The sequence below is a fragment of the Protopterus annectens genome, chromosome 17.part0 (genome assembly GCF_019279795.1).
Source record: "Protopterus annectens isolate FY-2018-M chromosome 17.part0, PAN1.0, whole genome shotgun sequence".
NCBI classification, from domain to species: Eukaryota; Metazoa; Chordata; order Ceratodontiformes; family Protopteridae; genus Protopterus; species Protopterus annectens.
In genome coordinates, this window is record NC_056751.1 from 718,029,857 (window position 1) to 718,049,492 (window position 19,636).

Sequence of the window (19,636 nt, forward strand, 5' to 3'; positions counted from 1 at the left end):
AATTTCTTTCACTTGTATTACAACTGCAGACCTGACTAATTCAGCTGAATAACTACAATACCCACACATGCGGCCATCCCTCTCACCCTTAGTCTTAGTGCAAGAAATCTGGACAAAGCCTGATATGCAGCAGCAAGGATAATGTGTCAATAACATAAAGTTACACTCACTGACAGGGCACCAAGAAGAGCAAACACAACAGCTTTTTACATAAGTTGCTTTAGTCCAGATTCCTGACCTATTAGCATCCACCAGCACATATAGATTTCCTGTTAAAAAAAGCTCAATCAGAACTTGTGGTTTGACTTTTGCTTCATTCATTGCATTTGTTAGCACTGTGGCCACAGTGATCAGGCATGCATTTTCTGAAGGATATGAAGTCTGATGAAACTAAAATGCACGTCATTATTTAGTGACTTTAATCCTCGGATCATTAATTTGCCAGAAAAGTTTCTTCCTGCCTGAACTGTCTCTGTGTCCACAAACCATACTCCAGTAACAACATTGCATTGAGGCCCCAACTCAGTAAACTGCCAACATTTAAATGTTTTTAACATTATTTATTATTAATATTATGCAGCAGCAACACAGACAGAATAACAATAAAAACAGTACTGTCCACTCACTTACCACCCATTCGATCAGTCTCTAGCTTGATCATACCTCCTTCCCTGTCCTTTTCAGCACTAAAAAATCCATTCGTCTCATCAAGCAAAACAGTGATTGTAGCTTCCGACTAACGAGGGCAACAAAAAAAAAAAAAAAAAGCACAAAGGGTCTCCTGCAGTCCATTTATCAAAGGCACAGCAAGTCTTCAGTTCACAGAGAACATTTTTCATTATAGTTGCATGACTCCACTCACTTAAATAAAATACAGCAGTTGAAAAGACTGAGTGCGGTGGGTAGGTTGGAGCCAACTTTCAAGTTCTGTCATGTGTTTAATTAAACTGGCGTTAACTTACGTAGTAAAGACAAAGTAGGGAAAGTCTGTCAAGCTACTGAAAAAAATAGCTGTTGAACAGCCTCACTCACTCTGAAGATATTTCAATTGCCACAATGCTGTTTCCGTACTTACACACTAAAGCAACCAGGTCTGCAGTACTTGCTTAAAAATGCATAAATATTTCAGAATTTACCACAAACAAAATTACACTGTAAATGCAACACACAACAGGAATTATAAAGCAGTGCCTCAAAACTGTAATACCTGATGTGCAAGGCAGTAAGTTAATATGAAATTGCTGGGCACAAAAGATGCAAACAATAGTTCAGGTAACGGTTGCTGGGTACCTAGTTTGAACTGCTCATGTAAATAAAGACTACTCACTCACTCTGTGTGCATATACACACACATGCAATAAATGGGATCCACTAAATAGCCAGCAACCCGTGTCTACATAAGGAGCGCACCAAATGTCAGATTTATAGCACAGACTACCTAAGGCCCAGTATATTTCAATCACCTTACAATTTTCTACTATCCAGGGAAAATATCTGTTGTTTTCTAACTGTGTGCAGTGTGTGGAGTACATCGGAGGATGGCAGTCGCTGAATCAAAAAAGTAGCACACACACCTTTCCTCAAACCAACATAAAGGTTTCCTTACCCTAGAAATACTTCAGTCTCCAGAGTTAAATCCAGAAATCCATTCAGTTCATTTGGAGACTCTGAGTTAAATCCAGTAGTTCCCCAACTTCCCGCTTGCATTAAGAAATCTCCGGAGTTAAATCCAGTAGTTCAGTCAGTGCTGTTCCCATCCAGCAGTTCAGTGCTGTTCCCACTCCCAAATCATTTGAACAGGCCAGCCAGCCAGCTGAAAATGCTTGCACAATGTGAGCTCCATAAGCTCAATTCCAACAGTCTGGTAGCCCTGATGGAGCTGACGTCATTGCGCACATAATGACATCAGCTCTGTCTGTGTGAAAAATAAAAAAGAAAGAAAAAACTCGGAAATGAAGGTATGCCATTCGGGAATCATGGCACCCCTTTATTTGGACCCCAAAACTCAGTAAAAACTGAATAATTCGGTATAGTTGGGAGGTATGGTAATGGGTATTAACATATGTGATGTAGGGGATGTATTTATAAGCATCTGTCACTTAGTCTGACATTATAAATACATCCCCCATTCAACATATGTTAATACCCATTACCTGTAATACGCAATGTCGGTGTAGTGCGTTGTCGGTGAAGTGGATTGTCAGTGAAGTCGTCTCAATGAAGTGGGTGTCGGTGATGTGAGGTGTCATTCAAGTAAAGTGGATCCCTAGATATATATATATATATATATATATATATATATATATATATATATATAGATATATATTTCCACAGTGGTGCAGTGATAGCATTGTTGCCTCACAGCAAGAGGTTCTCCCGTTCGATTCTTGGCTTGGGTTAGGAGTGCATTCTGTGTGGAGTCTGCATGTCCTCCCCGCAGGTGCCTTCGTTGAAGGTTGGGCATCGGGCTGGCAACTCGACACCATAAAAACCAACTGCCAATCATTAGCGGACCAGAGTTCCGCTGTGGCGACCCCTAACCGGGAAAATCCGAAAGACAAACAACAATATATATATATATATATATATATATATATATATATATATATGTATATATATATATATATATATATATATATATATATATATATATATACATATACATACATATGAACATATGTATGTATCTATATACAAGTGCTGTTTTATGATTATTTGTGAGTCATACATTAATATATATATATATATATATATATATATATATATATATATATATCTACATATAGCTGTCCATCTGTCTACATTTCCAGATATATCTGTCCATATGTCCATGCATGTCCAGCTCAAATTATGGCCTGTTCCCCATTCACTTGGCAATTGTCATGGATGATCACAGCATTGAAGTCAGTACCTAGTGGCAACACTTTTGTATTTAAGACTTCATCTCCTTCTACATATCTGTTCTAATACATATAACTGTGTATCTAGAAACAATTTGGTGTAGCAGAGCATTAGTTGACATATATCCATATGTGTACCCGCTGTGTGGCATACTTTGTCCAGACTTATTGTATTAACAGATTATGTGGTCTCATAATAATACATTACCTGTACTGTTGACTGATTGTGGTGCAGGGTATGTTTGTGCAAACTTCAGCTTATGTATATCTGCCATGGTTTAGTTGTCAATCACTTTGTGTATTGAGTGCAGGGTCCTGGGTTCGAGCCTTGGAGAGGCAGTTTATTTTGTTGCTGAGTAGAACAAGGGATGTTGGCTACAGAGTGCTTGAAGCACTCTTAAGCAGGTGTAAGCAAGGTTGCGCAGGTTTGCGCAGAGCTAAGCAATGCCTACACAGGTTAAGCAATTCAGCAGGTAACTGAGTATAAGAAACTGTAACCAGACTTTAGCAGTGCTTACCCACGTGCAAACACACTTAAACACACTTACTACTGCTTATTTGTGCTTAAACCTGCTTACTACTGCCTAAATAAATTATGACACTGACACTTCACATGTGCATTTCATGCAGTACTCCAGTTCACATCTAAATGTTATTATGTAGGTGTTATGGCAAAAAGATGTACAAATATGTTCATATACAGCTTTCACATGGAAAATGATATGTGCTGCAGTAGGATTCGAACCGGGAATGTCTGTCCGTTAGGTGGGTGCTCTAACCACTACACTATTGCTGTGCTGCTTCATTTGCATATATAACCATATACCCATGGATCCTAGTTCCCCAAACATCCACCCCCAACACGTCACTGACACATCACTCATCCATTCTTCAGTTGGGAACATGGTGTATCCACACCACTACACATTGGCCACTCCCTACTCCTCTGGACCCATCCCATGGTTTGACTCAATCCAAGTATCCTCAGACATCCCAACCTTTTAGTCCACAAACATTGGTGACATAAGTGACCACTAGGACACTATTCCCAATGTTTGGGTTGTCCTACCTGGGACACACATGTCTTTATTTCAAGGTTAGACTTTATACTTCATTACTTCATTACTCCAGTTAGCAGGACGCTAAAATAAATTGATAAGTAAGACTATATGATAACGCACACATTACACATGTAAACCAATGATGTACGAGTTCGCCAACATTATATTACAAATAGGAACGGTTTAGTGATTGGCATTGACGTAGCCGGCAAATCACAGGAATGATTCAAATATTTCATAATGGGAAAGTCCTCACATTTTATTCATTTGAGAATAGCACTAACTTTGAAACTGAATACACAACTCTGAATTATTGCAGATTTGTCCCTTCCCTCTATCTTCTTGTAACTCTAATACTGTAGTACTGCAATATACAATGGAAACAAAACAACCGCTAATTTTGCCTTGGAAGTTTATATCCCAACAGAATCGGGGAAATGTTGCAAAGACGTAAATATATATATATATATATATATATATATATATATATATATATAGATATATATATATATATATATATATATATATATATATATATATATATGGATGACAACCATTTCATGACAGTCTAAGTAAGGCCTGCACTGTAACAAAGGCCATGCATTTGGCATGAAATTGAGTCGGGATATATAAGCCACAGTGCAGAGAAGGGGGTCACTGTTTTTTCTGTACTGGACTATGAATAAATGTTTATTTAACATCTGTTAACCAAGTATGCAGACTGTTCTGAGTCAGGACTCCATTCAGTCATGACTTGAGCCTTAGAGGCCAAACAACACAACTAAACATACACGAGAATCATACCTCTCGACCTCTTAATGTAAGAAGTCTAGCCAAAGCCTAATATAATTGAGGGCGGGGGGTCAAAGATTGGGACATACTGGGATCAATTCAATAGCTCTGCTTGACAGAGGCCCAGTAAATTGAACAATGGGGTGGTGTGAGCCGACACACCTTGCCTAGGCTTATAAATTCCCTTCGACAAATAGCCTAGTACCTACCTATGAACCTATTACATGTATGGTTATGCACAACCTATTATTCTATCTACTTTGTAGGGACACTTTCATGTTATTTATGTCTGCAAAAGGAATGAATGTGGTACAGGGAAAGTGCTTCTACATATAGATGTATGTATGTGTGTATGCATATATATGTATAACAAACTCACTGACCTCCAAGAGGTGGTCCAATTAGAACGGAGCCATCCAACCCTGACATACCTGGATCCATATTTCATACCCATGGTTCCTCCATCCCACCTGAGTTCCACATACACATAAACCACCCATTCTCCAGTTGCTATCCCAGCCATAGCACATCTCCACACATTGCCCTCCCCCCAGCGCTAGGGATCCTACACATATGTTGTCTCCACCCATGTATCATCAGGCTCTCCAAAACTTTTAGTCCTTGAACATACCTGCCCTGGCTTGTGTACTGGTCGGAAGTCCAAACAACCCGCACTTTTTGGGTAGTCCCACCAGGGACTACCCTGTAATTGTTTGTAAGCTAGACTTAGCAGGTGGACAGTGTTACTCCCACTGGTAGTATCCTGCCTGTGGTTTGAGAAGCAATAATTTGCTCACCCCTGCCCAGCTTGATATGACATAAGATGACAGCACAAGGTAATACAGGTGTTGCTGTTGTTTTCCTACTCATTCTTTTTGTATGTTTTATTGTCACGATGTTCATTCTTTATATATATATATATATATATATATATATATATATATATATATATATATATATATATATAAATATATTATATCTGTACATACACATGCACATACATCTAAATAATTATATTGTCACGATGTTCATTCTTCATATATATATATATATATATATATATATATATATATATATATATATATATATATATTATATCTGTACATACACACGCACATACATCTACATAATTATATACATTTCCTATACTGTTGGATGCCTGTGCTGGATGATGTGTTTGTGATCACAGCAGCTGAATGTGTATCCGCCATGGCTTAGTGGAACTCACGTTGACTATAGTGTGCAGGGTCAGGGGTTTGCAACCTGGCAGTGCAGATTATTTTGTTTATGGCCACAACAACAGCTGTTGGCTACAGGGTGACTAAGGCACTGTAGAACATTTGTAGGTGGATATGTGCTTGTTTGCACGGAGCACAGCATTACTAACCTCTGGTTGTGGAATCTTGTACTCAGCCTCTACATTGCTTCACCAGTGTGGTACTCCCATACCGGTGGCCAAACAGGCTTACACACGCTTGCTCTCGCATACACCCGCGCAATGTCATGCATTTTGTTCACATCTGTCAACCGGGACAGTCAGACTGTATGCTTGTCCATTGTTAGCAGTGGCCTGGGGTGTAGAGCTCTACATTGACCCCAGCTACGTATCCCAATTAATACTGGGGTGTTCACATTCATACAGGGTAACAGACATAACATAGCTATGTCCCCCATTAATCATGCTTAGTTTACATTAAACTGTAGGTATTATCCATGCTTAGGTCAGGTTTACATGTCAGGTATGACTGTTGACAAAGGTCAGTTTAAGGTGAGGTAGGATTCCTGTTTCACAGGTCTGGATAGGTTACATGCAGGTATTCAGGGTAGGTGTAGTTATTCCATACCTGTGTGGTACAGTAGAGGTGAATAGCTAGGGAGTAGGCAGGTAGGTAGCAGGGATGACATTGTCACTGTATAGTAGCCCATAGGTATAATTGGATGGGGAGCAATAGGGAAGGTATGTCAGATGTTGGGATTTGTATGTGAGGCAGGACAAGAGGTGTCGGTATCACTAGTTGATGTAGTGGTATAGAGTATGAGGTGGAGGGGGTTGCAAGGTGGTGAGCCTGTGCTGCTCCAGGTGTGCTTGTGTGTTCCTTCATGTGTTAGTTACATGTGTCCTGCGGGACAGCTGTGATACTACATGTGGGTTGGGGTTCCAGATACTGGAAATTTAGTGGGGGAAGAGGGTGTCACCTACATGTACCCGTAGACATTAATAGAAATGGAACAGGGGCTGATAGGTATGTGGTGTGCATGGGGCCCAAAGGGGGGTGTTAGTAGGGGGATTATCCAGGGATGTGCAGGATGACTGCAGGGAAGGTCCACAGCTGGCCATGTTGTCTACAACAACAGCTGTGCATATGCACTGCATTTGGTGTTTGTGTCAGACACCCACACCCCTGGGTGGGGTTAGGACTACAATAATACCTTGTGATGCCTATTACATCAGCTTACATGCCTACAGAGGGGTATTGCGACCATGTGTTCATAGGTGTTGTGTAGTGGGTTATGCAACAACACATATGGTTATACCGTACTTAGCCATGTAAACTGGACTGTGCTGCAGTGGGACCCATATTGGGAATGGCTGCCCGTTAGGCATAAGCATGTCTGTCGACTGTACAGAATTCACGGCCTGTCCAGAGTTTGCTTCATACTAATGGTATGTTCCTGTCACAATCTGCACCTGTCTGGCAAATACCTGGGAACTGACACCATTAAATACAGACAAGTAATTGGGTTTAGGACCCCCACATCCTTCAGCCGAGTCATGCTAATGCATAACCTATTATTCTATCAGCTTTCTAAGGTTGTAAGTGGAATATGTGCTTTCTGTCCCTATTTGCTCCCCCAACAGTTTAGGTTCTGTCCAGTGGTTTTGCTCTTAGGGGTTGAGGAGTATGGGCGTAAGCTCTGCCCATTTCGCAATATTACTTACATCCTGGGGCAGTCCTAATACAACTGCACCAGAAAACACCTGCATGCCTAAGCCCATAATTGCATACCCATAGTTCCCCCCACCTGACCCTCCTCTACAGCACTCATCCTTACTGTGGGTGCAGTTGGGGTCTAACCACACCACAACACACTGCCCACTCTCCATCTGTCAGGACCCACATCGTACGTTGTGTCGACCCATGGCTTACCAGGCTTGCACAACCTACTGGTCCGTGTACGTATACAGCCTGGTAGGATAAATCATTACAGGGACTGACTCCGATGATCATTAATTTTTGGGGTGTCTTTGAAACAAGATTAGACTTGGCAGGTCTCTCCCACTGGTAGTATCATGCCTGTGGTCTGGGAAGCAGTGGTGTGTTTCCTTGTATTGTGTGTTTGTATGTTTCACCTGTCTAGGTGGGGGTAGTTGATGCTACATGTTACACGTTTGTTGATTGGACCCCTCACCCCCATTTGCATGGTCTGTGAACATATGTAATTTGTTACTGCTGTATCATGTCCTAGCTATTTACATGTCTATATCTACACACACACAAAATATATATATATATATATATATATATATAGAGAGAGAGAGAGAGAGAGAGAGCTACATTACTATATACAGATATATCTGTATATGTATGCATACATGTATATATTTATATATTGCTCTCTATGTATATCTAACAACATATGGGTGTATGGGTGTCTGCATATGTATACATCTATTTGTGGGTATGCATATGTATTCTGTCTCTGTATGTATACATTTGTGCTACAGAGAGGAAGAGGTATATCTCCATGTAGCTATGGGTAGATATACACACACATTCCTCTACATATATACATCTACATATGGTTATTCCGTTCTTTGCCATGTAGATTAGACTTTGCTGCAGTGGGACTCATAGCGGGTGTGGCTGCTTGTTGGGTGATGCCTCTGCCCAATGAACACTTTTGCTCACATCCCTGGGGCTGTCCATATAGACCTACATCAGCCAGCACCTGCACACCTAGACCCCTAACCAGCTACCCATAGTTCCCCCACCCGCACCTCCTCTACAGCACCCATCCGTACTCTGGGAGCAGGTTGGGTCTGAACACACCACTACACGTTGCCCACTCTCCACTTCACGGGACCCATGTTGTACATTGTCTCAACCCATGGGTCATCAGGCTTTCCCACCCTTGTATTCTGGGTATGTACACACCCCAGCCAGAATGGTCATCATATTGGCTTCCTTTAGTTATATGTCAATTTTTGGGGCATCCCAAAAGGGACGCTCCTGTCTGTGTTCCAAGATTAGATTTCACGGGTGCACTCTGTACCCCTCCTCTGGTTGTATCCTGCCTGTGGTCTGGGGAGCAGTGGACTATTTACATTGTTTGTGGGTTTGTGTGTATGTTTCCTCTGTCCGGCTGGGGGGGGTCATGCTACGTGTTACATGTTTCTTGCTTGGGCCCCTCACATCCATTGGCATAGCCTGTGAACATATGTCATTCTTGTGTGCTTTTTCCTATCATAGCTGTATATCTGTGTATATCTACACACACACACACACACACATACACACATATACATACATATATATATATATATATATATATATATATATATACATAAATATATATATATATATATATTTATATATATATATATATATGTATACATATATACATATATGTGTATGTATATATATATATATATATATATATATATATATGTATATACGTACATATATACATACATATTACTACATATATATTTAAATCCATGTGGGTATATGGGTATATGGGATGTATGGCCTTAATCTCACTTATCTATTGCTGGGATGGCTTAGGGGTTGACTACTGTGACTATAGTGTACAGGGTCCTGGGTTTTGAGCCTTGCTGGGCGGAACTTGGTTTATTGGATCCAGAGTGATTAAGGCACTTTACAGCGGTTGTAAGTGGCTTTGCATGGGTTTGCGCGACAGTAAGCGCTACTAACCTCTGGGTACAGTTTCTTACACTCATTAACTTCTACTTTGCTTACTCTGTGCAATGCTTACCCCAGCGCAAGCGCATTTGGACATGCTTACCGCTGCTTATTTGTGATTAGACCTGCGTACATGTGCCTTATTCTTTATGACACTAACACTTCACTTGTGCATTTCATGCAGTACTCCAGTTCACATTTAATTTTTATTCTGTAGGTTATATGGCAAAACAATGTAAAATTATGTTCATATACAGATTTCCCATGGAAAATGATTTGTGCTGCTGTAGGACTCAATCCAGGAATGCCTGTTCGTTAGGTGGATGCTCTAACCACTCCACTATTGCTGTGCTGCTTCATTTTCATATATATTTCTTGTTATCCTCTTTAGCCTTTTCAGCTGCTTTAACCATAGCTAGGTGATGGGCAAACCCGCGCACCTACGGTTAGCTGTACTCGGGGTTTTAAAACAACCCAGTAATAGGGATTCCTCATTTTATTTGGCTGTAATGTTGCTGTTGAACACATAGGGACTGTTGGTGGGGATATGCGGACACTTGTGAGCTGTCTCACTCATTTATTTACACATTCTTCTGTTCTCCTTTGCAGGGACTTGTTTATTCTGTGAACTCTGCTCTCAGACACGCCCCCTGCACTCGTCCATGCTCCATGTAGCATTTGGAGTTCAGGCAGCGCTCATTTATTAATATGCATGGAGTGCTGCCATCCTCCTCTTCAACTGCTGCTCCCGTGCAGGACTAGATTAGTCCTGCACGGAAGATTACTAAATCCTGGGGCATGTCTTTAATTTTTCCATTATTAATCCTCTTTTCTACCTTCCCCCATTATTTTATTATTTTTTGAATTGTAAAACGTTCCATATCTAGATGCATTTGCATATATTTTCTTGAAATATCTTGGGTGCTGTTTCTATTTTTTTGTATTAATTAGTTTTGTTTTCTCCTTTGCATAAATATTGCATCATATTACATCTATTTTTCTTTCCTATGCCCATATTTCTTCATCAGATGCCTTCGGTTCCACCTGTTTCTCTTTACTTTGGGGACTCATTGTTCCATCATCCTGTGACATAACCTGTGTTAGACTTTCTACTCTAAATCTACTTTGCAAGTATTCCATAACTTCAGTTTCTATTTTTTTTTCACTTCTTCTTTACTGTTCATCTCTCCTACATTCTCCCTTTGCAATGTTATTTACTGTACTGAAAAATTTTCCATATCAGGATACCTTTACCTGTATTTCTTTTCAAATATCTTTGGAGTAGCTTGTTTGTATTCATTAGATTTGCTTCCTCCTTTGCATATATATTATATCATATCAGGTCTCTATTTCTTTCCCATGATCATGTTTCTTTTTTATACCTTTCAGAAATCTCTGGTTCTGTTCTTTATATTTTGTCACTTTCTCAGTCACGTCTTTTTCCAAATAATGCAGGTTTTCTTGGTCTATATAGTTGTATCTCACTTTTTAATTTCTCCAAGTCTTTCTAGTTTCTAATGCCATGATGGGAATGGACCCCATTCCTAAGTCAAAATATGATTACAATTCATGAAATTAGTATTGTTTCACTCTTTGATGTTAGCCAGAAGTGCTCTTCACAGCACCCGCAGTGTGCCCAATATTGACTCCTTCCGCAATTCACTCAGAGTTACATGTATTGGTAACATATCTAAATACAATTGTAAATTCTTTTTTATAAGACCTGTTGCTCCTACTATTACTGGAACTGTCTGGATATCCTTCTTCCACATTGCCCTCATTTCTGCCTGAAAATCATGGTATTTTATGACTTTGTGTCTCTCTGTATGTAAGACACTGCAGTCATTGGGAGTAGCAAATACAGTGATCAATGTTACTTTTGTCTTCTTTTCAAGATTTTTCTCCCATCTATTTTTAAACTGCTGGTAATGGGTGATCCCATTTGATAAAAACTTCATCATGCTCTATAATGCTTTTTGGCTCATGTTTCCAATGATTTTCAGCTATTACTTACTTACTTTATTTATTTATTTTTTGGCGTTTATTTACCAGGATGGTCCACTGGGCCAAGCAGAGTCCATTTTTAATGGAGGCCCAGGGAGAAAAGCTCCACAAGTAAGATTAATACAATACAATAAAATACACTGCAATACAATACAATATCATGAATAACTAAATACACAGAATAAGCTAGATTCTATGTAGTGCATTTAGTTATACAGGGCATGCAGGATAAGGTTGATTGTAGACAGTTCGTATAATGTAACAGAGGAGGTTCACTAACAAACTAAAGCATCATATAAAAATGAAGAAGAAGTAATATTGAGTAAGATACGGCATAATAGTGCACAGCATAGAGGTGTAAGAGGTCAGGGAGTAGAGATGAAAACTATGAGTTTGAGTAAGTCAGAAAGTGACAGGACCAATGACAATGAAACAGAGGTTGCACTGTTAATATTATAAAGTTTGCACAATCCCCAGTGCAACAGTTTTGCCACATTATTATGCCTTTCAGTATACTGTCCTTCTGCCATTAGTATGGCACATCCAGCAACAAGGTGTGCAACTGTTTCCAATTCTGTGTTAAAAACGTACATTTGTCTGTTTCTCCCACATGTTCAGTGGACTTTGTAACCAATGTGTATGTAGTCCACAATCTTGGGCCACCAATATTAACCTTTCATCTTTTGGTTTAAATCCACCTCTCCTTAACCATTCCTGTTTTCGATCCTGATCAACATTAGGTTGTTCCAAGAGTTTTCTATACTTGTAACTATATTTATGCATTTTTCACATTTCTTGCCTTCTCATCTGATCCTTCACCTTAAAAACTTTCTTTTGTTTAATGGCACATTCAGTTGTTGCCTGATTTTTATCTACTTCTGGTTTGATTTCCATTCCCGTTTGACACTGATATGCTTCTAATAAACTAAGCAGGGAAGTCATCTTAGACTTATTCTCATCATGTTTTAAATCTTTCACTACATTTGGGTCTTGTGAGGTCTGCAGATGTGTGTACAGTCATATGATTGCAGATCTATGCATGTAATCAATTTTGAGGAGGCCTATACCTCCTTCAGAATGGGGAATAGTTAGTCTTGGTATATACTGATTTTTTATAAATCATTTGATAAGCATGAAGCATCCTTGTTTTCCTGCCCAACCAATCCAACACCTTTTGGGGGCAGTCATTCATTAAAAACTGTAAGTTAGGACAGGAAGAGCAAATTGGTTTATAGCTTGGACTTTGTTCTTAAACGTCAGTGCCATTTTCAGTATTAATTTTAGTCTTCTAAAATATTTCTTACTATGATTTATTCACATTTGTTCGTGTTTTATTGTTGATCCTTCATCAGTTCTCAAATATTTATAAACTCCATCTTGCTCAAGTTCTTTTATATCACATTCTTGTCCCAGGCTGATGTTTTCCTGGTGCTCCAGTTTTCCTGATTTAAAGGTTGCTTTTGCACATTTATCAAGACCAAATAGCATTCTTGTATCATCTGAACAGTTTTGACCAATTGCAGTTGTGCTTTCAGTTCCTTATCTGATCAACTATGCAGTTTTAAATCATCCAAAACATAAGATGAAATGTCTTTACACTTTGTTGTTTTCTGGGAGCCAAATTGTAGCCATGACGTAATCTATTAAGTAGAAAGGTTAATGGGCTAAGGGCAAGACAAAAGAACAGTTGTGACAAAGGGTTACCCTGGAATATCTCCCTTTGAATTTTTATCCCTGGAATAATAATTTGTTTTTTATCATGGATTAACTACAAACTGGTTTGCCACTGCTTCATGGTTGCTGTAATGTGATCAATCAGTGTAGGGTGTATTTTATACATTTTAAGCACTCTTTTATCCATGAATGTGGATATTGTCAAATGCATTTTTTATAGTCTATCCATGCCATACTTATATTCTTCCCCTTTTTATAGTTCACCATTATGACTTTATTTAACAACAAATGATCCTTTGTTCCATTTGACTTTCTTTTGTTACCCTTTTGTTCTATTACCACGATTGAGTTTTTTTCTAAATGACTATAAACTCTGCTGGCATCAACTCCAGTGTATAGTTTATACAGTGCCAAAAGGCAAGTTATTGGTCTATAGTTTTTAAGATAGCATTCAGGTTTGCTTTTAAGCAGGAGTATTGTTTTCCTGTTGTTAGCCAAGTTGGCACCTGTTTAGAGTGCACATATAAATAGTTCTTACTCATGCCTAAATCTTCATATAAAGATTTTAATACTTTTAGCCAGAAGTTAGGTTCTGCACCTGGCCCTGGGGTTTTCCAATTAGGAGCTTTTCTTAACTTTGTTTCAAATTATCTGGTCGTTAGTTCATCCCATTTCACATCCTGTACATTTGAAGTTCTTATTCATTCTTTTACTTATTCTGTCCATTCAGCATCTTTGTTATGTTCCACAGGATATTCATAGATATTCCTCCAAAATGTATGTATTTCTTCTCTTTTTTGATGGTGTTCCAATTCCTTTTGCCTTGATTCCCAATTATCTGTAAAACCTTTTTTGGATCATCTATAAATGGCTTATTTTGTAGTTTTCATTTATATTTATCTGCATATCTTCTACATTTTTCTGCCTGTGCTATTTTTAGTTAGCAATAGTGCACAATGGATCCCAATCTGTTCTGACACTGTGCATTGCTTTTATCATGTCTATCTTTCTGATTATTTTTGTTGATCTGTTCTCTCTTCTGCACTCTTCTAACAATGACACATTGTTTTAATTGCTTTATAGTTTTCTCGATTCGATATTTCCATGATGGCATTTGATTTCTCCCCTTCCTTTCCCTTACTGCCCTGTGTTTTAGTCGTATGACTTTATCTAATATTAATTTAGCTGCAAAGTAATATATCCTATTTACTTCTGTTATATCACATGACTTTCTATGAAAAGTCCTAATTGTTGTGTTCATTTGTTTTATCAAACTTCTAACTTTGGGGGTTTCATTGACTTTCTGTAGTCTGTTTCTTTCATTGATCTTACTATGTCTAGCCATCTCTATTAAGTCAAGTAACTCTTCTTTTACATCATTTTATTCTAAACTGAAGGCACATTCTTTGTTCTCCATTTCCTGTGGGCATTATACAAAAAGTTCCAGAGCATCTTCCTGTGCCACATTCACTTCAGTTTTATCCTGTGTCATCCATATGGGAACTTACTAGCCTATCACTCCATAACATTAACCGCATCAGAGCTGTCACAGTTTCCTGTTCCTTCCCTTGCTGTGCAACTCCAACTGAATGTTTATACTGGTTTCCAGTGGAAGGCTCCAAAGTATCTTCATATGGCAACTGATCAGACGTTTCCTGCTCCACTGGTTTCTCCTTCATTTAGGGATCTATTGCTCTATCCTGTTGTGGTGTTATCATTGTTAGATTTTCTACACTACATCCTTCACTTAGCCGGTAATCCATAACTTCAGTTTCTATTTCTTTAACATCTCCATTACTAATCCTCTTTTCTATTTTTCCTTGTTGTTTTCTTATTTATTTATTTATTTTTGTACTGCAAACTTTTCAGCATCTGGGTTACCAGTATATCTCAAATATCTTGGATGCTGCTCTTTTTATATTGATTAGTTTTGCTTTCTCCTTTGTGTAAATATTGAACCATATTAAATCTCTTTTGATTTCCCATGTCCATATTTTTTCTTCAGATGTCTCCTTCTCCTCCTGTTTCTCCTTACCTGGGGGGGTCATTTTTCCATCATGCTGTAATATAACCTGTGTTAGACTTTGTACACTAACACTGGGATTCAATAAAGTGTGTGTAGGTTTCATATAGAGCCTACATGGAATGTATCAGTGTACATGGCCATGATCTTCTCTCTGCAGTGTTGCATGCATATTAATGTTGCGGCACACCTAAGGAGGGTCTGAACAACACAGATATTGAATCCATATAACACCAATGACACACCCATATACCTGTCAGCCCATTAAGCTGACCAAAAGGGGTACAAGACAATTTATTTCACTAATCTGGATTTATTTTATTTTGTTTTACTTTATGTGCATGTTTGTGCGATGCAGCACATTATTTAGCTATGCATAGCTCTGTGCACCCATGCATTAGACATATGCCAGACATCTAAATATAGAAACCAGATGCTTTCAATTGACTTAGCTGTGTGGTGCTTAACACCATCAAAACCCATGCAGCGAAGCTGTGCTATGCTTACAGTGGCATCTTCACAGTATATCAGAAAAAACATGAGCTCACTTCAATACTCATGTTGTGAGATAGGTTGAGTGATAATCTACAGTGTAGTAGGTCCTGGGTTCAAATCCTGACCACTGATGTTTATTTACATATACTACTGTGAAACTGTCTCAGGTGACTGAAACATTGGTTCATTTTACATTCAATTATTGTACTATTTAGAAAATGTGCACAATGCTGAGTATCGCTTAAACATGGGTAATGGTCTTTCCTTGTTTATGCATTGTTAAGCTTCACTTAAACATGGGTTATACGACTTTGCATGAATGTTTCAGTATGACACAGAATGGAGGAAATTCACCCTATTTAAAGGGCAATAGATGGAAATTGCACAGTATTCCTTGGAGCCTGATCTTAAGTGTGGATATGGCTGTCATGGGGGGGGGGAGTGTCCTTTCGGGCACAACATTGGGGTTTTCAGAAGTCTGGGGTTTTTATTGGATTCCTGGTACAGCACCATAGACCCTGGCTGCTGCAGGACAACTATCTTGGCTCAGAAACCAAGTCTGGAGCCTGGGATAGTTCGACCTTTGACCTGACTAGTGCAAATGGTATCCCCCACACTGTGAACAGTGTAATCACAATTATGATGACCTCTATTGACATAAGAGGGGTACCTTTGATCACTGGATCCAAGAGACATGGGCAGAGAAAACCCCACAGATATGTAAGTATGTTTTCTTGTAATTTATAGATATACAAGTTGAATCTGTGCAAAACTGATATGCATAATGGTTTCCCTCTCTTATCACAGCTGCAGAAGAGAGGGCATGCAACATGCATGGAATGTAAGAAAATCAATAAAGTAATAAATGACTGTATGACTTAATAATAAAATAAAATAAATACAGATATTGCAGTCATAGCAGTCATGTATGAAATACTTGGCACATCATAGACTTTTAACATATCGGTGCATATATGAACTCTTAAACCAGGTTAAAGCAAGTAAGCATGCACTGCTGTGTAGCATAACTTCCAACCATTAGTAAATATTGCTGAATACCCAGATTAAGAGTCAATGTTATGGTCTGCTCATTGTCAGAAGTATGCTATAGACTGCAGTCAATAACTGAATAGGGTAAACATGTACGTTAACAGAAGTCCTAGACAGCTATCCTTGTGAGTAAATGTTCTTTTATCTTTGGGTCTTGCACCCAAAGAAGAGTGAAAATTAATGTCCACATCAGTTTTAGCCGCATTAAAAGTCATTTGGGAGGCCAGCCAATGACGCCATTGTCTCTCCTTCGCCATTTCCTCCTGTTTCTATGTCTCGCCCATTAGAATACAAATTTCATTCATCCAGAATAACCAGTACTTCCATTTCCTGGTTATCTGGGGGTGTGGCTCCTGCCCTCACAGTCAGTAGCTGCAAAACGTTACTGTTCAACATTTTAACCAGCTGAGTAAGCTCTCCCACAGTGTTTCTCAGCTCTACGACCTCTTCTTTGGAATCAAAAACAGATGCCCCACTCAAATTAGGCTCCAACATCTCCACTAAATAACAAACTCCAAACAATGAGAAAAAGGTGCTAATGGAGTCAACCTCCAACCAAAATGTCACCAGAAAAGCACCTCTGAGCCAAAATGAGTAGTGTAAACACCACACAGTTTATTGAATAAAATGACAGCACAATGAATAACTGCACAAAAAGCTTTAACTGTATCACCACATTTTTTGTTCTCACTTGAATGTCATCAGATGCAAAACAGTTAATGCAGATTAATTACAGATTAATATACCCAGTTTAAAAATTAATTATCCAATCCAAACCATTTCAGCATTTCCTATTACATATTCATAAGGACATGCTGCCTAACCTATAAATATTCATGAAAGCAACATTTATAATACAATGCCTGAACTTTTAATGCATTATACTTTCTGGTCACCAGATGGCAGTATTGTCAATGAAATTGTAATGTTTTAGTATTAACCTATAAAGATCTTGTAATGAGCTTTTTATAAATGTTTTTATAAGATATATGTGGTATTTAAACATTGTAAGCATCGGGTCAAATATATATGAGTTAGACTTTATTAAGATAATCACATTATTATAAGATTTACATTGTGCTTTTATGAAATGAAAAGTTCAGGCATTGTATTATAAATGTTGCTTTCATGAATATTTATAGGTTAGGCAGCATGTGCTTATGAATATGTAATAGGAAATGCTGAAATGGTTTGGATTGGATAATTAATTTTTAAACTGGGTACATTAAGCTGTAATTAATCTGCATTAACTGTTTTGCATCTGATGAAGTTCAAGTGAGAACAAAAAAGACAGTGATACAGTTAAAGCATTTTGTGCAGTTATTCATTGAGCTGTCATTTTGTTCAGTAAACTGTGTGGTGTTTACACTACTCATTTTGGCTCAGAGGTGCTTTTCTGGTGATGTTCTGGTTATATTTATTTTTCCATTATGTTTCTATTTTATTTACCACAGTGCAACAAGGTAAGCCAGTTCCTGGTACTCCACCTACCTTGGCTCCCCCAGCACATCTGGGCTGCAGCCTGGTGGCATCCCCCTGCTGCTTCTGCACTACCTGCTCCTTCAGGTAGTTCCACTCTACAGGCTGGGAGTGTGCCCCCTCTAGGAGTGGACGCAGAAAGGATGCCTATATCACCTGTGAGTAAATGCCAGGCATGTTGCAAAGCCTTATGCAGCAGACTGTTGGTGCATGCCTGTGTTGGATGGAGAGCATGCTGTCTATTCTGGTGTGGCAGTCTGTCCCTGAGCACTGGCATTAACCACTTCATCCACAGGAGCAGTGAAGGTGCGGTGCTGACAGTCCCATGGGTGAAGACTTGAGTCACACTGTTACCGTGTCTGACATCTATGGGACCTGGATCCCCCACCCCTATCCCAACCAAGGTGTTCACCCACCTCTTGTGTCCCTCACCAACCCCACCTGCTGTCCTTTATGTCTTGTCTGTCTGCAAATGCTTCTTCACCTTCCCAACTTACCTTCCCCACACATATCAATGTCCCAGCACCACCATTCCACTCTCTCCTTAAAAAAAAGTCAACTGTCCCAAAAAATTTTGGTCCCATTCATAGCTCTCCATTTTGCACATGTGTCCACTGGACACTATTAATTTGGTCCAATTGGCTTGAAAACACAATTATGCTGTTGTCACCCCATCCCTGGGGGTGACAACCCAAAGTCAGCTAAAAATCTTTACAAGTGTAAAGTAAAGTAAAACTTTATTGTCATTCAAACTGTAGAACCATAAAGTGCACAGCTGAAGAAAAGTATGTTTTATTACCTAAACAGAAGTGCAAATATACCTAGCACTAACCCTCTTCATAGACCTGTGCCTGTTAGCTCTAGGGCTGTCTAATTACCCTTCAGAGATTTGTGCATAAAAGAAATCAGTGAAGCTATAGGTCTCCTCCATCTTCACCTACTTACACTGATTGTTTATGTGAATATTGAGCCTCTTCCAACCCAGTACAGCCCCGCTCCGTTCGTCCTCGCTAATGCTCGGGCTCACTCTGCTCCTCTACCCTACCCCCTTTCCACCCACCCCTAGATCACTGTACCTTATACCTAAGCACCACACCCACCAGTAATTACCTCAGCACCCACTTAACATAACCTAATTGAAATTGAAAACACCACACCCACTAACAAACTATACACTCCCAAATCAATCAACTACTACATATCCACTTACACCACACCCTTACTTACTCACTC